The 25321-nt window shown below is 41.4% G+C and overlaps 2 protein-coding genes across 2 annotated transcripts in view; one reads left to right on the top strand and one right to left on the bottom strand.

Annotated features, from left to right (window-relative positions):
• The window catches only part of PTEN (phosphatase and tensin homolog), a 106362-nt gene extending 91259 nt beyond the window's left edge, over positions 1 to 15103 (bottom strand). The window contains exons 1-3 of the mRNA XM_049102000.1: positions 14998 to 15103; positions 8392 to 8614; positions 7723 to 7803 (exon numbers count right to left, since the gene is read on the bottom strand). The gene's annotated coding sequence lies outside the window, so the exon portion shown is untranslated. The remainder of the gene's footprint in view (positions 1 to 7722; positions 7804 to 8391; positions 8615 to 14997) is intronic.
• The window catches only part of ATAD1 (ATPase family AAA domain containing 1), a 62365-nt gene continuing 49209 nt past the window's right edge, over positions 12166 to 25321 (top strand). The window contains exon 1 of the mRNA XM_025441433.3: positions 12166 to 13015. The gene's annotated coding sequence lies outside the window, so the exon portion shown is untranslated. The remainder of the gene's footprint in view (positions 13016 to 25321) is intronic.

Raw genomic sequence — 25321 nt, 5'->3', positions numbered from 1 at the left:
CACCCTATCCTTCCAAGGGTCCAAGGCTTTTCCCCTTATTTCATTTATCCTGATTATAAATGTCACGGTTCTTTTGAATAAAGATGCTTATTAGTCCAAGACATTTCTCCGGAAGGCGCTACAAGTAACCATATCCAAAAAAGAATTTTTCCCTTCTTATCTGTCAGCCCTCCTGGAGCTGTTGCACAGGGCACTTGGGTCTCCCATCCCGGTAGAGAGGTGTGCCCTAGGAAATGATCGCTCTCAGAGAAATGACAGTGGGGCTGGGTATTCCAGGAGAGCCGCGGAGTGGAACGGGCGCTTGCTGTGTCCAAGATGCATTCAGAAATTGTGACATGGGCCAGAGAGTGAAAGAAAGAAGAGACCTAATGTGACAAATCTGCTTTGACTGCTTTACTTTCCAACCTAACACTGGCTACTGGACATTGTACTCGGGTCCTTTTAGTATTAACTCCAATGGTAGTCCTATGGAATACATATTCTGCTTTTAACTCTTCCATTAGAAAAAGGTACTAATTTGTATCTGCCAGTAGGTCTTGAGGCACTTGCCAGGTGCTTCCCAGAGGGGCCCTCTTTTGTGTAGCCACGGGATGGACATGGAGAAGGAGTCAAGGCTGCCCTGTGCCTCACTCCTACAAATCTTGCCCTTCACAGCATCCTTCTGGCTTCCGGGGCATCAGGGTTTCTTTTTTTTTTTTTTTTTTTTTTTTGGCATCGGTGTTTCTGAAAATGAAGAGCACCTGTCTGAAGGCGAAAATGAGACAACTGTTTAAAGTATCTTTTTTGTTTACTTCTTTCATGATGTGACATCTTTTATCTCCATCCTTTCATTTAATTGTCCAATCAACAAATATTTGAGCTAATTATGTGCTCGTTCTGTGCACAGAGCCATGACCATGGCATACAGGGTCCAGCCTTTACGGAACGGAGTCTCCATGAAACTTGGCTTCTTTACCTGACATTGTTGCTGCCTCCTCACAGCCCATGGGAGGAGGTTAAGGCAGTTGGAAGAACCCTGACGTTGGTAATGGCTTCAGTTATCTTTTGCTGCATGACAAGCCACCATAAGCTCTGTAACTTAAGACAACCACGACCACTTCTTTGCTCACAATTCTGCAGTTTGGAAAGGGCACAGCTGGGCAGTTCTGCTTTCCCAGGATGGCAGCTGGGGTCAGACACGGTGGCCTGTAGCTGTGAGTTTGGTCACTGAGGCCAGAATGGCCAAGATGCTACCCCCACATCTGATTCTTAGGCTGGGCCAGCTGAAGTGGCTGGCGGCCCCCTCTCTTCACGTGATCGCTCATCATTCAGTGGGCCAGTCCCAGCCCCTTTATGCTTTCTTTACAGCCTGGATCCCAAGAAAGAGAAAGCAGAGGCTATCAGGCCTGCGAAAGCCACGGTGTGGAAGCCCCAGAAGGTCACTTCCATTTTATTCTCCTGGCCAAAGCCCATCACAGGGCCAGCCCAGATCCGAGGGGCAGGAAAGAGACCACACTTCCAAATGGAAGGAGCGCCTGGAATGGGAGGAACTATCAGCAGTCCTATTGGGAAACACTCTATCATATCCCACCCTCTGGCCACGACACTTCACATACACACACACACACACACACCCTCCCCCCAAATTATCGTTCTGTGCAGCACTGGCTCTAAGGTCCAGGATCTAATGACACACACACTGGGCCCTAGGAGTGGCTGAGGCCTTTTAGATGCTGCTCCTCTTCCTCTGGAGACCTGTGAACCACACGACATACGGCGCCCAGACAGGGATGAGTCAACTACGATGGACATGTATGTTCAGAACGGGGGAAACAAGGCACGAAGCAGCCACCATCCATAGAGGTTCTGAAAGTCACCCTCACTCTGCAGACCCAGACCTCCTCGAGTGTCTGGTTCTTCTCCCTGGGAGCCGCTTCCCGAACCACGGATACTGGCTCCGGGCTCCAGGGTGCAGGCTATGACCTTGGAGGCTCCCGTTTCCATAAGCAAGTAATTGCCTGCCCTCTGGCTGAACAGCTCGCGCAGGCTGGGTCCTATCCATTGGAAGTCGGGAGCCCGGTGGCATTTTATTTTACATTCTCAACAGTCTCTTTCTTCTTTAGTCCAGGCCGGTGGGGGTTTCATCAATAGAGCAGTCTTCAAAATTGTGTGGGTTTTCTGTGACTCTTAGTGGAGTTTCCTTCTTGCCCACAACTATGCCCATAAAGCAACATCTGTAATTCTTCCAAAGACAAACTTCTGGGCCTTGTTGAAGCAGCTACTGTTGGACTCCCCTGAAGATTCTTCTTAAAAGCCCTTTTGGCTAGACAAGAGGGTCTATGAGACAACATCTTAACATGTTTAGAGGCTTCAACATAGAGTCTTGATTGGATTTTTACCTTGAGGCCACATTTGACAGGCAGGCCCCTGAGGCCATTTCTTCCCTTGAAACTATTGCTGACTACAGAGAATCTCATTGGCTCTGTTTCCTCTACGTGCCGCTTGAAAACGGAATAGTGCCTTTTCTAAGGCGTCTCTCTCTTGTAACAACACCATCACACATCACTAAAGGAAGCCAACCCATACTCTGAACATGCAGCTTGGAAATCGCCTTCGCCAGATCTGCAACCTCATTAGGTACGTATTCCGTCTTCCGTGTCTCACTGCACGCAGCGGCTGCCACACATTTTGCCGCTGCTTAGCCCCACTTCTCCAGCCTCCAGGACAATTTCCTCACTACCCCTGGAGCCTCCACTGGGAGAGTCCTTCCCAGACGGAGGAGATACATCAACTAAGTGCAAACACAGGGCCCTGGACTGGATTCTGAAACCGGAAAAGATCATCACCAGAAACGCTGGCGGAGTTCATACAGGGCTGTAGCTTCTGTTGATTTCTGGGTGTTGATCATTACTCTGTGGTTATGCATTTATTACTATTAGGGCAGCTAGGTGCAGAACACACGTGACCTCTGTACCATTTTTACGACTTTGGTGTAAGTCTAAAATTGTTTCAAAATAGAAAGTAGGGCAGCCCTGGTGGCTCAGCGGTTTAGCGCCACCTTCGGCCCAGGGCATGATCCTGGAGACCCCGGGATTGAGTCCCGCGTCGGGCTCCCTGTGTGGAGCCTGCTTCTCCCTCTGCCTGTGCTGCCTCTGTGTGTGTGTGTGTGTGTGTGTGTGTGTGTGTGTGTGTCTTTCATGAATAAATAAAATCTTTTAAAAAAATAGAAAGTAAAAAATAACTAGTTAATTTAAAAGAGAGAGAGAGAGAGAGAGAGAGAGTTCCCTCATCACCTCTCCAACCTCTACCCAATGCTTGGTCCCAAAGCCAATGCCACGTGTCTTAGATTTTTTTCAAGCCAACACCCAACTTTCAGACATGGATTTCCGTTATCTATTATGCATAATACACCACCCCTGAAACATGGCAGCTTACAACAGCATCGACTGTTCTCTCACTCGCCATTCTGCACTAGGGACAGAACACAATGACAGCTTGTCTTTCCTTCATGTACTGTTGGCTGGGGTGGCTTGACTGGGGCTGGAGGACCCATGATGATATCAAGCACGGGGCTAGGGCCCAGCTGGAGTGCCTGAAATAGTGAGGGGCTGGGCCTGTCTCCTTCCTTAGGTCTCACTGCCTCCATGAGGCTGTTGTCTTCAGCACCGTTGTCAGTCTTCCTTATCATCCAAGAAAGCAAACACTAAAGTTGCCAGGTCTAGGCCCAGAACTGGAATAGCATCATTTTTGCCGCATTCTATTGACCAAAGCAAGTAATGGAGCCTGTCAAGAATTCCGGGGAGGAGAAAGAGACTCTACCTCTTAGTAGGAAGCATGGAGAGAGACAGCGTAATTGCTGGTGGCCCTCTACCACCATGACCACACCCCACTCCCCTAGAAATGTCTCCTTAAAACAGACAATCTTCCCTGGTCAATTCTTCCTAGAACCTCCATCATTTAAGAATCATTGCTATCTGGGTGCCTGGGTGACTTGGTCGGTTAAGCATCTGACCCTTGATTTCGGCTCATGTCGTGATCTCAGGGTCCTGAGATCCAGCCCTGCGCTGGGCTCTGCACTCAGTGGGGAGTCTGCTTGGGATTCTCTCTCTCCCTCCCCTTTGTTCCTTTCCCTACTTGTGTTCTCTCTCTCTCAAATAAATAAATCACAAAAAAAAATCATTGCTATCATGACAATTTGATTAAAAACTTTTTTCTGTTTGTCATCTATCTTGCTCCCTAGCCCTATGATTTTTTTCACTGGCTCTCTCCTCTGTGTTACATGCATATTTCTACTCTAGGATTAATACATGCTATAAAATTATTCATGAAAATTCAATGAAATAAAACAGAAGTGATAATACATATATCCATGTTTGTATAAATCCATGGAAAATATCAGAAAGGATAAACGAGAAGATAACACTGCTTATCTCTGTCTACAGGATGGGGAGGGAGGGCTTCAGGGGGAGAACTTTTCTTTCCACTTCTTCCTTTCTGTATGGGTTGAAAGTTCTTTACAATGATGGCTTAGTGTTTTCATAAGGTAAAAAAAAAAAAATGATTTCACCCAATAGAAGAATTGAGTCTAAAAATCAACAAATGTCCGTCATCAGAAAAATATCAACTAAACCAGGGAGACAGCCCAACCCTGATTTCATTTTTAAATAAATGAGCACGCTAAGGAAGTTCTAACATTTAAGGCTGAATGCATGGCCAGTGTCTGCTGCACCACAGAAATACGTGAGAATATCTGTCATACGTGGTGTCTAGTGTAGTGGACATGCTGTACCTGACCCTGAGTACCCCCTCTCCACAGATCAACTGTTTCCCCTCAATCTACTCTGACTTTTCATGCTATTTAATAATAGCATGAAGCTATTTGCTCATTGCTTTGAAGCAGTTGCTCAAAGAAAATATCAGAATTACTCCTCCGGTATCACAGTACAACCACCACGCAGGGCAGTGGCCGACTATTTGAGGATCCAAGAGTATAAGAGCTAGGAGAAACCTCAAAAGTCCCTTAGTTTACCAATCCCATTTTACAAATGATGACCGGGAGCCCACAGGGTTTATATGCCCAGATTATGTAGCTTCCCAGTGAGGGACCCTGGATCACAGCCTGGGTTAATTCGTGAATAAAGCTGGGAAGAAAACCTCATTTTGATGAAAATCCAAACACGTTCATTAGAGAGAAATTTGGCTAGAGAGAGCTTTTATTAGTATTCTCAAGCCTCGGACAGGCGTGAGCAAAGGGAGCAAGAAGCTTCCCTGAGGATCCGAATAGGGTCTAGTACAGCGGAGACGGGGGCGAGTACACAATATGATTAGTGACACTCACGGTCTCCCCCTGAAGCGGGGTGGTTCTCTAGACCAGATCAGGGCTCTACAGACCAAACACAAAACCACGGATTGCTACACGTTGCCCATTTGCTTCTCCTCCTCATGCCAGGACCACTGGAGCATCTCCCAAGGGCGCCAGGGAGGCAGCCCTTTACATGTGGATTGAAACACAGAAGAGGGAACGCCAAAGCTGCCGGGAAGAGAAGGAACACCGCCACCTGCTGTAGGGCCAGCGGCAGTGTAAACGGAGCCGCTCGCACACCCCAGAACCCACCTCCCCGCACGCGGCCAGCGCCCCACAGGAAGGTTAGTTTGTTCCTGGTAGGAGAAACCCTGCTTGCCTCTCTCCCACTATTGACTCCTACTAGTTCTGAACTCTTCCCTAAAGCCTAAACCTCAAAATAATAAAATATACTTGGCTGAGGCTAGATAAAAGGGATATTGGGGGGTTGGGGGGGAAGCAATACAAGCAAATTTATTCAAGAGTTTCACGTGGTGCAGAATTCCCAGTGGCTCACTCACACACTTCCCCAGATAAATGTCTTTTTTTTCTTTACTCTTCCCATTTCTTCCTCTTCTATTCTTTTTTTTTTTTTTAAGATTTTTTTTAAAGGTTTTATTTATTTTAGAGAGAGAGTCAGCTCGGGAGAGGGAGAGGGAGGATCTCAAGCAGACTCTGCGCTGAGCGTGGAGCCTGAGGCGGGGCTCCATCCCACAACCCTGAGATCATGACCTGAGCCAAAATCAAGAGTCAGACGCTTAACTGACTGAGCCACCCAGGTGCCCCAAGATTTTATTTTAAGTAATCTCCACACCCGATACGGTGCTCGCACCCACACCCCTGAGATCAAGAGTCCCACGCTCCGCTGACTGAGCCAGCGAGGCGCTCCTTCCTCTTCCATTCTTACACAAATACACGTCCCCTGAAAGGACAATTGCAAGAGAGGGCTGGGACCAGGCTGATCCTTTGTGTACAGCCCTGGTTCTCCCAGGTGGCCGAGGACTGATGTTGGTGTCCTCCTCCAAAACTTAGGTTGAAACTAACCCCAAGGTAACGGTAAGAGGAGGTGGGCCTTTGGGAGGTGATTGGGTCAGAAGAGTGGAGCCCTTACACATGGAGAAGTGCCCTTAGACGGGAGGCCTGGAAGGCGCCCTTCCCTTCCCCAGGCCAGGTGAGGTTCCCCCGGGGGAGACAGCCATCCAGGATTCAGGAAGCTCGCCCCCGCCATAGAACCCGATCCTGCAGGCGGGCTGATGTCGGCCTTTCGGCTTCCCAAACTGTGAGAAGCACATTTCCAATGCTTAGAAGCTACCCAGCTATTAGTTGTCTCAGCCCCAATGGGCTACACCCTCTTCCTTCCATCCTCCTATTCTCCTTTTCCTGCCCTCTTTCTTGCCATCCCTGCCAATCTATTTCCATTTTCCTCCGACTCGCCTCTACATTTCAAGATTCTCCTTAATGGGGCATCTGGGTGGCTCAGTCGTTGAGCACCTGATTCTTGATCTTGGCTCAGGTGGCAATCTCAGGGTTGTGAGTTCAAGCCCTGGGACAGACGCCACACTGAGTATGGATCTTGCTTAAGATCTGCCCTTCCCTCCACTGATCTCCCTCCCTATCTCTCTCTTTCAAAAAAAAAAAAAAAAAGATTCTCCTTATTAATATAGTGATATGGCTATGAGACAAGTGGGAAGGTGACATTTACAGCACTGCCAAGTTCCACAGCTCCAAGGGCCGTACTTCCCATTGTATGTTATGCCATTGCTTCATGCCCTTCGATTTTTCGACCACATGAATATAGTATCCTTAATTTACATTTAATGTTTTAAACCTAACCTAGTGGCCCAATGGGGGGTGGGGCGGGGGCACCATTTAATTTCCATGATTCTACTTAATGACAAAGCAGTTCTAGATCCTAGGCATTAAAGCCTTCCTGTTAATGATGTCTTAGGATTAATGAGTTCAAAAGGTACTCTCGTTGTGATTGATATTTTTCCATCTTGCAGCAACTTCAGAAAGAACACCATAGAAAAACCTAATGTCAGACCTAGCTTATAAGGGAAATTTTATCTTTTCTAAATATGATAGACAGTTCTCTTTGGTGGAGGTTTGCTACTTAGTCACACTTAAGTGTGTTGTGCTTCTTAAAAGATGTACAGGTTTTACATTTCAGGAAGCTCTAGAGGAAAAGGAGGTCTATAAGGAACAAGTCGTGGTACTTAACAATTAATTTGGGAATACTTGAAACCCTCAACATAAGTTTTATGAAGCCTGGGAACTTGGGAGGAGGCACAAAGCTAGTGGATAGAAACAGTCTATTTTTCTAAGGACAAAACAAACAAATCCCTGTTGACTTAGCTCTGAGACTTAAGTCTTATCTGAAATTTCTTTCCTGGACATAGTACCTTGGTCTTGGCTGCCTCGCAGGGTGCAGTGCCAGGCCACTGGCTGCTGTTGCTCATAGGACCACCATCTTCCTTGTTCACCTGTTGAAGCAAGTAGAAGGGAGGCCTTAATTTGGATGTGCCTCATTATTAATGTGTTCTTATAGACCTGCTAACTGTATAATATCTTATTACTTTATTATTAGGTTTTACTAAGATTTTTAAAATAACCTTTAACTGTAAAATACGATGGTCTGCATTTCAAATCCTGTTTATTTTACAATGTTGAGGCAATTATCCTATTAACGGCAACTTTTCTTTATGATCTGAATTTGGCACATTAAATCTTCTGTTTTTAAAGTAGAATTATCCTGCCCGAGGATGGCCATTATTCTCTTTTTGAAATGTACTGTCCCTTTTAACTATATCCAGAAATTTGCCAATCAGGGAGCCTGGGTGGCTCAGTGGTTGAGTGTCTGCCTTCTGCTCAGGGCGTGATCTTGGGGTCCCGGGATCAAGTCCGGCATCAGGCTCCCCACATGGAGCCTGCTTCTCCCTCTGCCTGCATCTCTGCCTCTCTCTGTGTGTCTCTCATGAATAAATAAATAAATAAAATCTTAAAAAAAAAAAAGAAATTTGCCAATCAGAAAATCTTGCCCTAAGAATAAGCTATATTAGTAGCTCACTTACCTTGGTAGCTGGGTTGGCTTGGGTTTCCTTTGAGATGCTAGGTCAAGCAGTCCTGACCTCTAGTTCTCCCAAAGTGCACAAAATGTTTTTAATAATCTTCTCCAGTAGACATCTGTTTATTTCACAATGAACAATTAAAGGCATTTCTGCTTCAGGGCACAGAATGCAAACCAAGTGCAGTGCTGTTTTTATACCACCTTGGTTGATGTGGACTAAGGATGCCCTTTAAAAGAAAGAAAGTTATGAATAAAAATACTTTCAGAGGTTGTCCCAAAGCAAATTATAGAGAGGAATTAAATGTCTCATAGGTCTCTGGTGGGTTACCACTCATTGGCCACCAGTTATTTAAATGCAATGACTGTGGATTTTCCCAAAGTTCAAAAACTCCACTGACTCACATATGGGGATCTTCAGAGGGAACTTATCCCGAGTCCTTGAGAGGTAGAGCAATGTCCCCAGCAACACACAGCGCAGGAGACTCTAACACTAGCAATTCTGCTGCTGAGTATATAAACCTCAGAGGAAGAGTTTCAAACTGTGTGAGAACTGAGGCACTCTGATGGTTTCCAAGGAGTAATTCCAGATCCTTACCTTCCATGTATATTCCTTTTTTTTTTTTTAAGATTTTATTTATTTATTCATAGAGACAGAGAGAGAGAGGCAGAGACACAGGCAGAGGGAGAAGCAGGCATCATACAGAGAGCCTGATGTGGGACTCGACCCAGGGTCTCCAGGATCACGCCCTGGGCTGCAGGCGGCGCTAAACTGCTGCGCCACCGGGGCTTGCATGTATACTCCTACCTAAATCTGAACTAGCTGAGAACTAGTGTAGTCAAATGCCCTGTGGTTCCTAATCCCCACCTCCCATTCATAGTAGCCCTTTCTCTCTCTTTAAAAGACAAAGGCCACACCTGTCTTCTCTATCTGAATGCTCAAGGATATATTGCCCCCAAGGGTAAAAACCTGCAAGAAGCTAAAGAGACAATCTGAAATAATGAGATTAATATTGAGAAGCTGAATGGGTCTACTAACACTTTCGAAGCTTGACACTTGTTTCCTAGTGAAATTGAAGAAAGACCTAAGCAAACCCACTCACTGATAAAATCATTAAAGATACACCACTAAGTGATGCGGGCCATATAATGTGGAAAGTTTTCAAATAATGAATAACATCACTTACACACTTTTTCCGTCATTTACTCATTTCTGTGAATGATATTCCTCCGTGTTTATAATATAAAAGCAAAAACTGGAGGTAAACTGACGCTGAACCTGTCTTCTTCTAGAAATAAGTAAAATTTGTTCACATATGCAAACCGATTTCTTAAAGTTCCGATGATTTTTTTTTATGTCTCATAATGATGAACATTTAAAAGCGTTTAATTGGTTGATTATGAACTAAAAATAATGATAACTCGGAAAAAATTTTAACACTTTGGAGTATCATGGTAAAAAAAAAACGTAATGAAATTTAAGTTTATACATAATATTTGTCATAAATAAATATGGCAAAGTGATCAATAAAAGACACTCATACATAAACGTATGTTACATTCAGATTAAAATCTGACACAAGTATAAAGTTCAAGTCCCACTGTAAGAGCCTTGTTCTCATGCATAACGGTGTCAGATCAGTATGGTATTTATATGCCATTGGATATATTTAAGAAATTCTACTTTTGTTTTTTTAAAGATTTATTTGAGAGAGAAAAAGAGAGAGAGCAAGGGGAGAGACAGAGAGAGAGAGGAAAGTCTCAAGCAGACTCTCCACTGAGCACAGGGCCTGGACCCAGAGCTACATCCCACAACCCTGAGATCACAGTGTGAGCTGAAACCAAGAGTTGGATGCTTAACGGACTGCACCACCCAGGTGCCCAAAGAACTCTACTTTTATTTTTTTATTTTTTTATTTTTTAGAATTCTACTTTTAAATGCTAATGTTTACAGGGAAATTAATTCCTTTGCAACTAAAAGTTATGATAGAAAGTTTGATTCCAATTCTAAAATGTGTAAGTAAGGAGGAAAAGTTTTTCCAAATTGTGAGGTGAGCTAGCAAAAGAGTTTAAAGACCCCTACTCTACAGAAACTTTCTCCTAGGTCATACAACCACTTACAGAGGGATGTTCACAGCAATATTATTTGAAGTAGCAGGAAATTAGAACCTAAATGTCCATCAATATGGATGAATAAAATGTGACATTCTCATGCAATAGATTATGTACCAAGTTAATAGGAATAAATTAGATAAATTTATCAAGATGGAGGTATCTCAAGATTTATGAGACTCTAGTTAGATGTGGTCCTCAGGAATATTGGGGGGGCGGGGCGCTCATCTTTCTCTCATTTCCTATCCTCACAACAGAAAAACCTGTCCAGGATTTGCCGGCAGGCAATCCAGAGGCCGTGTGACATCATCCAAACCTTGACCCTGGAGCAGAGAACTTTGGGTGTGTAACATGATCATATCACGGTTATGATCTTGAAGGTTCCACAGGTGTCTGAGGCATTTTAATGACTCATGCCCTGCCCGGGGGTGGTGGAAGGGGGATTAAAAGGGCCAAAGAACCAATTAGAAGGAATAGAATTTCCTCATCATCTTTCTGAAATCTCTACCTGCCTGGAAAGAAGGAAGGTGTTTAGGGTGAACAGAAGAAATATTAGTGATCTTGCAAATATCAAATGGTGAGATAAGCAGAACATGACTCTTCATAAGAAATTAATTCTACAATAATAAAATCATAGTTCACAAGTTTGTTTCTGTAGGAATGCAAAATCCATAATGCCCACTGATAATTAAGTTCCTTGCCTCTTTGTGTGAATTTCATTCCTTTCTTTCTGTTTAGAAAAATCTATGTAAAATTTGAATATTTTCAAAACTAAATTCTATTTTCCAACTGACCACAATATAAAATTAGGGACAAAAAAATGGGGATAAGAGCAATAATGATACTATCTACTACCACTTATTAACATTTGTTGATAACTTTAGAAATGCATAAAGTCATTAAAGAAATGCATGTAAATGAAGACCTCTGGCATGGTTACATTTTCTCTCTTAGGTCCCTGCAAACATGTTTTTACAAGGACAGCCCTGGGTGAGTACTATAATATAAATAATGAGTATTTATCAATAACATACTGCTGTCAGTGACCTATACAAATACATCCCCTGTATTTCTGACAACTTGATCCTATCCTGCCCCTCTACCACAAGCACTGAAGTCATCCCTCTCTTATAATAGCTGAGGCTTGGCTATCATTTCTGCACTCTTCCACCTTCAGGGATTTTCTCCAGAAGTAACCGTTTTCTGCAAGTACTCCCCCAGCAGACCCATCCCATCAGTTTAGGAGACATGCCCACACAGGTCCGAACCTCCCTAGGGATGCAGCCTTCACACAGGTACCCCTACCAAAGCAGAGGAAAGGGAGAAAACAATGTCATTGGGTTAACTGTATTCGTTCACCCTCATAGTGTATATGTGAAAGGAGGATTCAGGGGTGTAGCCCTGTGTAACCCTGGACATAAAATTAAACTGGATTGCTACTGCTGGTAAATATTTCCAACATTTTGGTGGGCTTAACAATTTCCTGTCGTTCCGTTCTTCTCTTTGGGGCACAGAATGAAGCATTTCTTGAGTCAGATATTCTTGGTATTAGTTTCCAGCAAACACACTCAACCTCAGTCACCTTCTGTGTCCCTATACACCTATCCCTCACTGCCTGACCCTGAACAGGGAAGTATTTCCCCATGTGCCCTCAGACTATAAATTCCTTGAGAAGCTATCTGACATGGAGGTTAAAAGCACTGTTCCTGCAGCCAGACTGTCTGCTTTCAGATTTTGCTCCGCTTTTACCAATTGTGAGACCTCTGGCAAGTTAGTTACTCTCTCTGTGCCCCCAGTGTCATCCAGCGTATAATGGGGAAAATAAGAGTACTCACTGACGGGGTTGTTCTAAGGGTTAAGTGAGGAGATATACAACACTCAGAACAAGCCTGGCACGTGGCAAACACTGCATGAGTGTCCACTGTTCGCGGTCACAGAGTCAAGAGATAGAGCCTGTTCCTTCACACTTCCCTTGCTGCCACCTCCGACACCCTGCATGCCGTCAGCCATCTGGTAGCTTTCAGTAAATGCTGAATGGATGATTAATTATCAATAAGTGCATGATGGGAGGTGACAAGGAAACAAGGACTCCCCCCAGTCCTTCAAGATATCCCAAAAAACAGTACATTTAAAATAATTTTATGCCTTTTATTGATATATCTTATGTCATACCCATGTGGCAGTTCAGAGTTTAAATGAGCAGCATTGGCCGCTGAGCCACTGTAGAGTCAAGGCTTGGTAATCAAACAGTCCAATCACATTGACCTGCCACGTGCTTCTCTTTAAGTCACATGTCCAACATTGTGACATGAGCAAGAATGCACACAAACTCCTTTTTCCACCCATTCAAAGTTCTCTGTGGGGGCCTGGTTCAGAAGATGCCACCTCCCCCCATGGATTAGACAGCTTCCTGGGTAATGTCTCCTACAACTAGAAGGATGCTAATCCCAGCTGAACTGTGCAAAGAGCAAACCAGCAGGGGCTTCCCAAGAACCTGCCTGATTCACAGCAATCAGAAGGTATAGTAAAACTCAGAATCAAAACGCAACCTAGACTCTCTAGCTTACGCCCTGACAATTCCTAACTACATCGCAGTCTTCCCTTCAGTGAAGGTACTCCCACTTTGCACTGAAGTTTCTTGAAGGTTAGGGGGAGAAAAAACCCCTTGTGTAAACCGTTTTACTTCTCACGATGTCTAGCACAGGTTTTTTTTTTACACACCAGACATTCAGTTAAGTATTTATAAACCCAATGATTGAAAGACTACGTACTTTTCCAATATAGGCTTAAATATACAAATACCATTTAGCAGCTGGATATAACATAATCCTTAGGTAATAATATTCATATATTACATGACATTATCATGTCATGTTATATAAACCTTTTCTTTCAATACTTTGGTGTGGGATATTATCTGGAAAGGCCTTAATCACAATCTCTATCTTTTGTTTCCCAAAGGAAACATCAACAGAGGAAATGTCTGTTTTAGTTAATATTCTGTTATTAATTTAGTTAATATTACTCAGCGGCAGCACAAATAATCAAAATCCCCAGAATGTGGACTCCTAATTTTATTCAAGAGGCTAACTCTTTCTTTCAAACAGGTTCTAGTGCAATTATTTTTTTCTAATACTGCTTTTTGGATTTTCTCTAAGATGGAAGGGGCTAAATCACAGCTGAGGTTTAGTTTTACAAATTATACATATTAATTCTGGAACAATGTAATGCTTTCATAAAATGCCAGTGTGTTTGTGTGTGGGGGAAACTACAGTTACTATAGAATAAGTAATGAGCTTTTATTTTCAATAAAGCAGAGTTAAAACCATGTCTTCTTGCCAAGCTAAAGCTTGGCCCTAGAGGAAAAAAAAAAAAAAGCTCGGCCCTGGGGAGCAGGATGGTATAGAGAGGTGGAATAGGAATGGGGGTGCAGTGCAGTAAGCATGCAAGGAAGAGATGAGAAGCCCATGAAGGAAAGGCACTACCCCCAAGGATCAGCAGCTTCTTTAGAGCCTGCTCTACTGATTAACACAAGCTTATAGAGGTAAAAAACTATGAAAAGGGGAAAAAGAAAAGGGAACAGGTGAGATGGAAAGGATAAGTGGGAGAAAAAAAGGAAAGAAAGTCCATCTGGTGGAGAGCAATGGAGCATGACCTGAAACTGCCTTAGGTACCAAAGCTCACTGATGTATTCTAGAGTCTTCGGCTCACTTGAGACAATAACCTAGTTCTAGCCTCATTCCACTCCAATTATGAGGATTTGTCCTTCATTGTTAATGGTCAAGTATTATTAATGTTCTTATTTTCACATGTGAATTTTTAAAAACTATTATCTGCCAAAGACAAGCCTTTATCAAGTAAGCTAAACATAGTTCCATAGCTCCTTTGTCTTCCTTCCACTCAATCATGTTTCTTTAGCACGACTCTCATTTCTTGTATTTTACCACGCTGTATGTGAAATAAATGGATTTGTGGGCTTCTAACCACATGTGCTTTGAAATAAGCCTCTCAAAGACGGTAGAGAGCTAGAAAGAGAGAGAGATAGAGAGAGAGAGAGAGAGAGAGATAGAATGGGTCCAAACAGGACCTAGGTCATTTAGCCTTGAGATTATTTACATGAAACATGGAGTAAATTAAATTAGGTCAAGGGGACCAGGACCCAAATAATTAAGCAGCAAATTAATTCAAAACATTGACATATCAAAAAATATATTTGCAATATTATAACTAACAATACAAAGCATTAAAGTTACAAGTCTAGTTTTAGGGGGATTATTTCCTTTTTGTCTGGAAATTCAGCTAAGTAAAAATTGTTAATAAGCCTGCAGAAAATATGCTATGTGGAAAAGCTGTGATTGAATTGGGAAGAGTGACACAATCAATATGTAGTGCCACGAGTCTTTTTCATGAATATTTTGGCAATCGTCTTAAGTTAGGCTGGATGGCCATAACAAAGTTCCAAAGACTGGGGGGCTTACAGAATAGAAATTTATTTTCTTACAGTTCTGGAGGCTGTGAAATCCAATGTCAAGGTGGTGGCCAATTCAACTCCTGGAGAGAGCTCTCTTGCTGGCTTACAGACAGCTGCCTTCTCATTCTGATCTTACCTGACAAGGAGGGTGGGGGAAGAGAGAGCAAGAGAGCAAGTGCACTCTGGTGTCCTTTTTTACAAAAGCACTAATCCCATCACCAGGGCCCTATCTCTATGACCTCATCCAACCCCAATTACCTCCCAAAGGACTTATCTACAATGACCGTCACATTGGGGGTTAGGGCTTCAACATATGAATTTTGGAGGGACACTAACATTCAATTTATAGCAGCAAATAAAATATATTATTCCAGTTCTAGGTAAAATGGAGTAAGCAACTCTACCCTGTCTTTCTCACTGAATTTAGCTATAAAGGCTGGATGAAACACATGGAACAGCTATTTGAAAAGCCTAAAAATAGCAGCAGGTGAACTGAAAAAGAAGTCCAGAATGCAAAGCACCAGTGAATCAGCAGCGAGTTTTCTGTTTTGTTTTTTCCCCTACCAGAATCCCTTGGTCTAAATGTAAGGCAGCCTGAAACTTGGAATGGGCGCCAGGGCCTAGAGCAAGCTCCTGAAGGAGCCCTCCAGTTCTGCTCTGGCCCAAGGATCAGGAAAAGCATGTCCTAATGCTCAGAGAGTGTCAGGGAATTCTGCCAGTTTTTGTTCTGTTGTCTGTTCTCCATTCTCTAGTACCCCCGGCCTGAGCAATAGTAATGACTGTAATGGCAGTGGGGGCCCAGAGGCACCAAAATCTCTGAGGTAGGGAAACCTTCCTCTGTGAAGAAACTGCAGTCCCAGGAGGGTGGGCAAATCACAGTTGTTGCTTTCTCTATCTCTTTCTATTGCTTGGTCCCAGATATACCACAACTCCAGGAAATAGCAGCAGAACAGGATAACTAAAGCACTAGCTTTCTGGCTATAGGACTATAAGAGGGAGTCCAAGAAACCAGAAAGGACCAGAGATCACAGAGAAGGAAAAACTCGGGAAACTAACAGATAAAATTGATTATAAACTCCTAGGCTCCCATTCAAGCTACACAAGGCCACAGCCAAATCTAACCAGCATACCAAAGACTCTGAGACTGCACTAAACACTGCATGACCACATGTGTCCCAGCCTGACCACTGAGTAGTGTCACACACAGAAGAGAGATCCAAACAGTACTGCAAATGCTTTGAAAACAGAATTGACACTGAAACCACAACCACAGAATAATGGTTAGAATTTGTAGTCTTAATGCAATCACCTCTATTGCCTGCTAGCACAAAAATATCAGTATCTTGCATAGGATTTAAATAAAACCCAGAGCCTTATAATATTCTAAATGTCTGGGATAGATACAATTCAAAATTCTTCAGCATACACAGAACCAGGAAAATCCCAAGTCACATGTGAAAAGACAGTAACAGAGGTCAATGCACACATGATACAGATGCTGGAATTAGTTAACCAAGAATGTAAAGCAGTTATTATAAAAGTATACCAAGAAGTAAGGGAAAATATTCTTAAATACAAAGAAACAGAAGATATAAACAACAAAATTGAAATGTTGTAACTGAAAAATATAATAACCAAAATAAAGAACCCATTGGATGGACTCAATTTCAGAATGGAGATGACACAGGAAAGAGTCAGTTAATTTGAAGATAACTCAACAGAAATTATTCAATCTGAACAATGAAGAGAAAAAATAATGGGAAAAAAATCCCTCAGAGACCAATGGGACAAAACCAAAAGATCTAATATTCATGGCAGTGGAGATCTAGAAGATAAATTGGAAGAGTATCCCTGGGTGGCTCAGCGGTTTAGCGCCTGCCTCTGGCCCAGGGCGCCATCCTGGAGTCCTGGGATCGAGTCCCGCGTCGGGCTCTCGGCATGGAGCCTGCTTCTCCCTCTGCCTGTGTCTCTGCCTCTCTCTCTCTGTCTATGTCTATCATAAATAAATAGATAGATAGATAGATAGATAGATAGATAGATAGATAGATAGATAAATAAATAAATCTTTAAAAAAACATATTTGAGAAGGTGATTAAAATTTCCTGAATTTGGTGGAAAATATAAACTTACAGATTCAAGAAGCTCAGTGAACCCTAAACATGATAAACCCTAAGAAATCCATGCCTAAATACAGAATCAAACTGCTGATAATTGAAAAAAAAAAATCATGAAGCACACAGGAAAAAAAACCTGACACATTCCTTAGAAAACAATAATTCGTTTTTTTTTTTTTTTTTTATGATAGTCACACAGAGAGAGAGAGAGTCAGAGACACAGGCAGAGGGAGAAGCAGGCTCCACGCACCGGGAGCCCGACGTGGGATTCGATCCCAGGTCTCCAGGATCGCACCCTGGGCCAAAGGCAGGCGCCAAACCGCTGCGCCACCCAGGGATCCCAGAAAACAATAATTCAATGACTGCAGGCTTCTCATCAGAAAGAAACTATGGAGGGCAGAATGAAATGGAACAATTTAAAGTGCTGGATAAAACAAAAATAAAAACCAACTCTTCAACCCAGAGTTTAAAATCTATGAAAAATATTCTTCATAAATGAAGTTGAAAAAAACACATTGTCAGGGAAGGAAAACAAAGAGAATTTGTTACCAGCAGATGTGCTCTAAAGAATTGCTAAAGGAAGTCCTTAAGACAGAAGGGAAACTATACTATAAGGAAACTTGGAACATCAGGAATAGAGGAGGAACAACAGAAATGGTAAATATCTAGATAAATATAATAGACTATTCTTCTCTTGAGTTTCTTAAAATACATTTCATGTTTGAAAGCAAAACTGGCAACACTGTCAGAGTATAAAGGGAACTGTATGAAATGATGGCAAGACTTCCACATTCCACTAGAAATGGTAACATATATTGATTCTATGTGGATTGTGGAAAATCGAACATTTATATTTTAATCCCAAGAGCAACTATTAAAACTTTTTTAAAAAAATTTTTTTATGATAGTCACACAGAGAGAGAGAGAGAGGCAGAGACACAGGCAGAGGGAGAAGCAGAGGGAGAAGCAGGCTCCATGCACCGGGAGCCCAACATGGGATTCGATCCCGGGTCTCCAGGATGGCGCCCTGGGCCAAAGGCAGGCGCCAAACCGCTGCGCTACCCAGGGATCCCTTAAAGCGTTTTTTTTAACAAAGATATATAGCGAAAAACACAATAGATAAAATAATACTAAAAAAATATTAAATGTCCTAAAAGAAGGCAGGAAGGACGCCTGGGTGGCTCAGTGGTTGAGCATCTGCCTTTGGCTCAGGGTGTGGTCCCGGAGTCCTGGGATCTAGACCCACATCAGGCTTCTTACATGGAGCCTGCTTCTCCCTTTGCCTGTGTATCTGCCTCTCTCTCTCTCTGTAGCTTGTGAATAGATAAATAAAAAAGGCAGGAAAGAGTAAAACAGAGAAATGAGGGGAAAATTTTTAAAAAGGAAACCAACAGCAAACAAGTAAATATATCAAATATCCAAAAATATCAGTAATTCCATTGAATGGAAATGGTCTTAAAATGCTCATTATAGCCCAGAAATTGGCAGAATGAGTACAAAGGACGTGACCCAGCTATGTGTTGTCTACAAAAATATGAATTCAAAGATATTGATATAGGTTAAAAATAAAAGGATGGAAGAATATTTGCCATATAACACTAATCCAAACAAAGGTGAGTAGCTATATTGATATCAAAGTAGACTACAGAGAAAAAAAAAGAGCCAGAGATTAAGAGCGTAACAAAATGTATGAATTAGAACTGATAGAACTGAAAGGAGAAAGTGACAAATCCACGATTATATTTGGAAATGTCAACACCCCTCTCTCAGCAATGGATAGAACTAGTAAACAAAATTGGCCAGGATATAGAAGAACCGAACAATACCACCAACCCAACTGGATTTAACAGATATTTATGGATTACTCCACCCAACAATAGCAGAACACATATTATTTTAAACATACATGAAACATTCAGCAAGACAGACAATATCCTGGATCATATTTTATTGCCAGCCTAAAAAATATGTGAAAGAAGTGTAATCATACAAATATTTTTAAAGATTTTATTTACTTGAGAGAAAGAGAGCCAGAGAAAGCACAAGCAGGAGGAGGGGCAAAGAGAAGCAGGCTCCCTAATGAGCCTGACACAGGGCAATCCCAGCCCTTTAACTGACTGAGCCACCCAAGCACCCCTGTAATCATATAAATCATGCTCTCCAATCATAATGGATTTAAATTAAAATTAAATAACCGAAAAAAAATGAAAAGTCTTCCAACATGTGTAAACAACACCCTTCTAAACATTCCATGGTCAAAGAGGCAGTCAAAAGGGAAATATATTTTGAACTGAATAAAAATGAAAACACAACATATCAAAATTTGTAGGATCCAGCCAAAGCAGTACAAAGGGAAATTTACAGCATTAAGTGCTTAGATTTAAAAAAAGGATCTCAAATCACTAATCTTTAAAAAAACAAAAACAAGGGGCGCCTGGGAGGCTTAGTCAGTTAAGCATCTGACTTTGGCTCAGGCCATGATCTCAGGGTCCTGGAATTGAGGCCCGGGTCTAGTTCTGCACTCAACATGGAATCTGCTGGAGATTGTCTCCCTCAGTCTCTCCCTCTGCTCCTCCCCTGTTTGCGCATCGTTCTCTCTCTCTCTCCCTCAAATAAGTAAATAAAATCATAAAACAAACAAAAACACACAAAAAGGAGCAATATAGACCTAAATCGAATAGAAGAGAGGAAATTTTAAAAAGCTATGGGCAGAAATAAATGAAATTGAAGCCAATAAATTAATACAGAAAACTAATGAAATAAAAAACTGATCCTTTGTGGGATGCCTGGGTGGATCAGTCAGTTAAGCATCTGCCTCTGGCTCAAATCGAGATCCCGTGTTCCCGGGGTGGGGGGTGGCAGGGTGGGGGTGGGGGGGCCGTGCATTGAGCCCTATGTTGGGCTTCCTACTCAGCAGGGAGCCTGCTTCCCCCTCCATCCCTTCCCCTGCTCATGCTCTCTCTTTCATCCTCTATCAAATAAATGAATAAAATCTTTTTAAAACCCTGATTCTTTGAGATAAATGATATTCATAAACCTTAACCAAAAAAATATACGGGCAATATCGGGAATCGAAAAAGAGGATATCATTATAGACCCTGTGGATATTACAAGAGTATTATGGGAATGCAATAAGCAACTCTAAAAACATAAATATGACAACTTAGATAAAATAAATAATTGTTGAGAGCAAACTACCAAAACTCATCAAAGAGAAAATAGACAACCTAAAGAATCCTATAACTATAAGGATATTTTTTAAAAACCTTTCAAAATAATTTTCCAGGCCTAGATATTTACACTGTAGAATTCTACTAGATATATAAAGATTAAAGGATACCAATTCTATACAAACTATTCCAAAAAATAGAAGAGGACAGAACACTTCTCAACTCATTTTTATAAAACCAGCATTACCCTGATACCAAAGCCAGACAAAGGGAATACAAAAAGACCCCAAAACAAACAAACAAACAAACAAACAAAACAAAAACGATAGGTTAGTATTTCTCATAAACACTGACATAAAAATCAAACAAAATCTCAGCAAACTGAACACTGAATTTTTTTTTTTTTAAACTACAGCCAAGCAAGGCTTATCCTGAAAGGGCAAGGCAGCTTCAATATTTTTTTAAAAATCAACAAACATAAGCTATTGTATTAGTAGACTAAAGAAGAAAAGCTACATAACCACATCAATTGATGCAGAAATAGCACTTGAAAAAATTCAACATCCATTCGAGATTAAAAAAAAAAATTGTGAGCTAGCTAAGGAAGGGAACTTCCTCAACCCCCTAAAGGTCATGTTACAAGAAGCTAACATCTAGCATCATACTTAGTGTGATGTAAGACTGACAATTTTCCCCTTCAGATCAGGGACAAGGCAAAGATGTTCTCTCTCAACTAATGCTATTTAACATCATACTAGAACTCCTAGCAAGAATAAGAGACAAAAGCCTTGTGCATTGCAAAGGGAGAAGCGAAAACGTCCCTACTGGCAGATGACATGATTGAAACCAAAAGAAGTGACCAAAAAAACTCCCCCTAGAACTGAGTTTTAAGAAGGTCATAGAACACAAGATAAAAAAAAAAAAACCCACAAAGATCATCTTATTTATACCAGCAATGAACAACTGAAACTGATTTAAAAAAAATCATTAGAATAGCTCCAAAATTATTTAAATACTTAAGAATAGATTTAACAGGGGTATCTGGGTGGCTCAGCGGTTGAGCATCTGCCTTTGACTCAGGGCATGATCCCGGGGTCCTGGGATCGGGTCCCACACTAGGTTCCCTGAGAAGCCTCCCGCTGCCTGTGTCTCGGCCTCTCTCTATGTGTCTCATGAATAAATAAAATCTTTTTTTAAAAAAGAATAAATTTAACAAGACAGTATGTATGGTGACGGTGAAGGGACAGTCACATAGATCAACCATCCAGTGGAAGAGAACAAACAACCCAGAAGGTGATCCTCACAAATACGGCCAATTGATTTTTGACTAAGGTCCAAAGGATAGGCTTTTCCACAAAAGATGTTGGACATTTTAAGTAAGGTATACTTAAAAATGAACCACAACCTAAATCTCACCCTTTATACAAAAAATGAACTCAAAATGCTTCATAGATCTAAATAATAAAGTAGAAAACTTGCAGAAGAAACCTTTAAAGAGAGTCTTCATACCGCAAAGAGTTCTTACATGTAACTCAAAAACATGGTCCATAAACGAAAAAAAGTGATAAATTGGACTTGATCAAAATTTAAAACTTTACAAAATATACTGGTAAGAGCATAAAAAGATAAGTTACAATGACTAGAAGGAAACATTTGCAAATCATATACTGACAAGGCCTTGTATCTAGAATACATAAAGACTCTTGTCATAATTACCAAAAGCTGGCAACAGCCTAAATGTCCTTCAGTGGCTGAACAAACTGCAGTACAATGGAATACTACTCAGCGATAAAAATGAATTCATTTTTGAGGTATGCAACATCTTGGATGAATCTCAAAGGCATGCCGAATAAAAAAACCAACCCAGTCTCAAAAGGTCACATGCTGCATGATTTAATTGATATGTCATTCTCATAAAGACAAAACTACGGTGATGGAGAACAGATCCGTGTGGTTGCCGGGGGTTGAGGAGGTAATTACGAAGGAGTCACACAAAGTAGTTTTTTAGGCTAATGAAATTATGTATCTTGATTGTGGCGGTGGTGATCATAATTCAGAGAACAGTACACACGTCCATATGTGCACACACAGTCAAGTTTGCCACATGTTAATTTAAAATAAAACTCAAATAGGATATATTGTTGCTATAATATTTGAAAACAATTTTTATCAAGATAAGATCAAGATTCAGAAGCATCCATTAAGATTCTATGGCAGTTAATATTCCTTTCAATCCTGAGAGAAAGTGATTCTTTGAAATTATAACCTCCTAAAAATATATCTAGATCTTCCCTAACCATTTCTGTAACACTGGAGCAGGTGTTTTATCAAGAGGGAAATGCATGTGTCTTATCTTAATGTTGGTCTGTTACTTCAGTGAGACAGATGTGTTCCAAACTTAACACACCGCTCCGCAGGTCAATAGTCTATGAAATTAACAGTAAATTGTACCATGTAGAACAGGAATAGAATTTCTTAGTCCTGAATTTACTTCCTAGAGAATGAGATTTTAAAATCTTAAAAAAAAAAAAAAAGAGGTAAAAAAAATTTTTTTTCCTGTTACTAAAAGTACCAAAGGAACACTTAAGTAGAGATAAATCTATGTCCTTACTTCTACACTCTTCTCTTCATCTCTCAATTAAAACATGATTCATGAGAATCTACGTGTTTTCAAAATTTGTCGTGGTGATCTCTCACCAACTGGGGTGGTGATAAGTACGTTCCTGAAAAGTGTCTTGTTAGCCAGTGCTACTGCCTCTGGAGGTAAAACCCAGAAAGGCTATCCAGCATGTCACAGGCCACAGAGCTGGCCCTCTCATTTAGTAGTGTACTCAATAAACCACATCTTGCAGGCTTGAAACCATTTTGAGAGAGGCTGTATTTGTACCTGACGCTCTGTACTTGGCAATACTTTCCTTGTATCGGACACAGAGACAGAATTTGGAGATGGTCATTAAAATGAAGTGTTATAGACTGCCCCCCCACCTTCCTATAGAATAAAGAGGAATGTTGTCCCCTGGAGAGGTTTTTACATGTCTCCTGCTTTTGTCTACGTGTGTGAGTTCTCATGCTGGAAATACTTATGATTCACTCAACTGAAGAAATAGGATTATTTACTCTTTCCCCCTCCCGCCTACGAAAAACCCCCAAACAATCACTGTATCTCGTGACTTCAGACACCACTCAAATTGTTTCCCTGTCTACCTCTGAGAGTTCCAGGAAAGGAGTGGGACACTAGCCTGTGAGGACAACATGATGAGAGACCATGGAAAACCAGTGAGCCGGACTGAACGATGGGTGGATTGGAATGTGGAAGGTAGAACACTGTCCGGCCCGAGATTCAAGATTATCTAGACAGAATTCTCGAGTTGCTTTCAGCCAGTTAAGAATCAATAGCATCTCTTCTGCTTTTTGCACAACACCATGGGGGATAAACCACTGTTGGGGGAGGGAGGTCAACCTCATCCGCTTGTGTGGCCCTCCGTCTACCTAAGAACACAGAAGACATACAGAAATGGGTGTGGGCCAAGCCTCTGGCGCTGGGCCTCACTCAGCATTGGCGGCTCTCAGAATGGTTCTGGAGTTTAAACTTAATCAGCAGTGGACTGGAAAGGAGGAAGGTGTGTGAAATTCTAGCAGGTACAGTGTTTTGAAGCTGAGTGCGACTTTGAGCACGGCCTACTTAGTATATCTGATTTGTTTCCTGTACTTCTGTAACTCGAGTTATAGGCTTTTCTTTCTTTTCTTACTTGCACCTTTGTTTTGTTTTTCTGGTTCCAGAAACACTGACAATAAAAAGATGAGAATGTTAGCTTGCCAGTTGCTGGGCCTTTCTAGGGTGACAGAAGGTCTAAGATATATCTCCTTCTTAAACATCTAAAATCAGCAGGATTTGACCTTGTCTTTGCCTTTGAAAGCCATGTACTCAATCTCTAAACAGGATATAGCATTTCTTTTGCTCAGGAGAGCTCCCTCAATTTTAGGAGCATTTCCATGAGTTGCATATAGTGTTTTTTTTTTTTTAATGTGTTGTGTGTGCTCAAATGAATTAAATTTTATATGAAGAATAACAGCTCTGATGTTTGATAGCCCCTAAGTGTAATAAGAAAGTTGTAGTTGGCAAAGAAAAGATTAGACAGGCCAAGTATCAACCTTTTAAATCTCCAGTGTGGTTCAGCTTCTTACCTTCACCCATTGAACTAATTTCTTTTTTTCTTTTTTTTTTTTTTCCATTGAACTAATTTCTTTCTCTTGTGCGAAACCCACTCAACAATCTAAGGGAGGAAGTTTTCCCCAAACAAATAATAAATGGGGATGAAATATAGGATAAACCTCTAGCCTGAAAAAAAAATCAATAGGACTTGTGAGGACTTGCATTTTTATAAGATGTTTTAGTCTTTAGAACTCCATGAGAGCAAGAACCATAAGCTCAATAAATGGCTGTTATTAGACAGATGGGAACGACAGCCAATATTGATAATGGTCTTCAGTGAACTGAGAAATATCCAGATAGCCATTTTCATGGATTGATCAATATTTTAAATTTAATTGTTGGTGGTCATAAGGATGGAGTCTTGTAGGTTTAATATAACTATCAAAAATGGTTTATTGACTATTAATCAGTAAGAGTCAGCCAGAGGGGTATATTAAGATTGAGAATCAGATAGTCAATAGGTCAAAGATAGAGGCATGGCCTCTTCCCCAGTCAGAGAAAACATTTCCAGACAAGATGCTACGGTTATAACTTGAGATGTGAAGTCTTCATGCAAATACTAAGGGAATATGAGGGAATCTTTGTCCTTACATACTTCTGGAAATAAGAGAACACCATTTGGTAGTATAATAAAAGCATCACCTGAGGTATTACAATGGCATATGCTTACTGAGCACTTGATAAATGCTAGGCATAGAGCTCAGCACTTTCTTGATACTGCCTCATTTAATTTTCATTGCAACTCCATGGCATGGCCAAATTAAAGATGGGAAAGTTGAGGCTTATCGAGCTTAATAACTTGCCCAAAGTCATAGAGCTAGTGAAAAACAGATTGTGCATTCAAACCTAGTTCTGTC

Source organism: Canis lupus, chromosome 26 (assembly GCF_003254725.2).
Source record: "Canis lupus dingo isolate Sandy chromosome 26, ASM325472v2, whole genome shotgun sequence".
Classification (NCBI taxonomy): Eukaryota; Metazoa; Chordata; class Mammalia; order Carnivora; family Canidae; genus Canis; species Canis lupus.
Note: the sequence above shows the minus strand (reverse complement) of the source record. Positions and strands in the feature narration are given on the sequence as shown.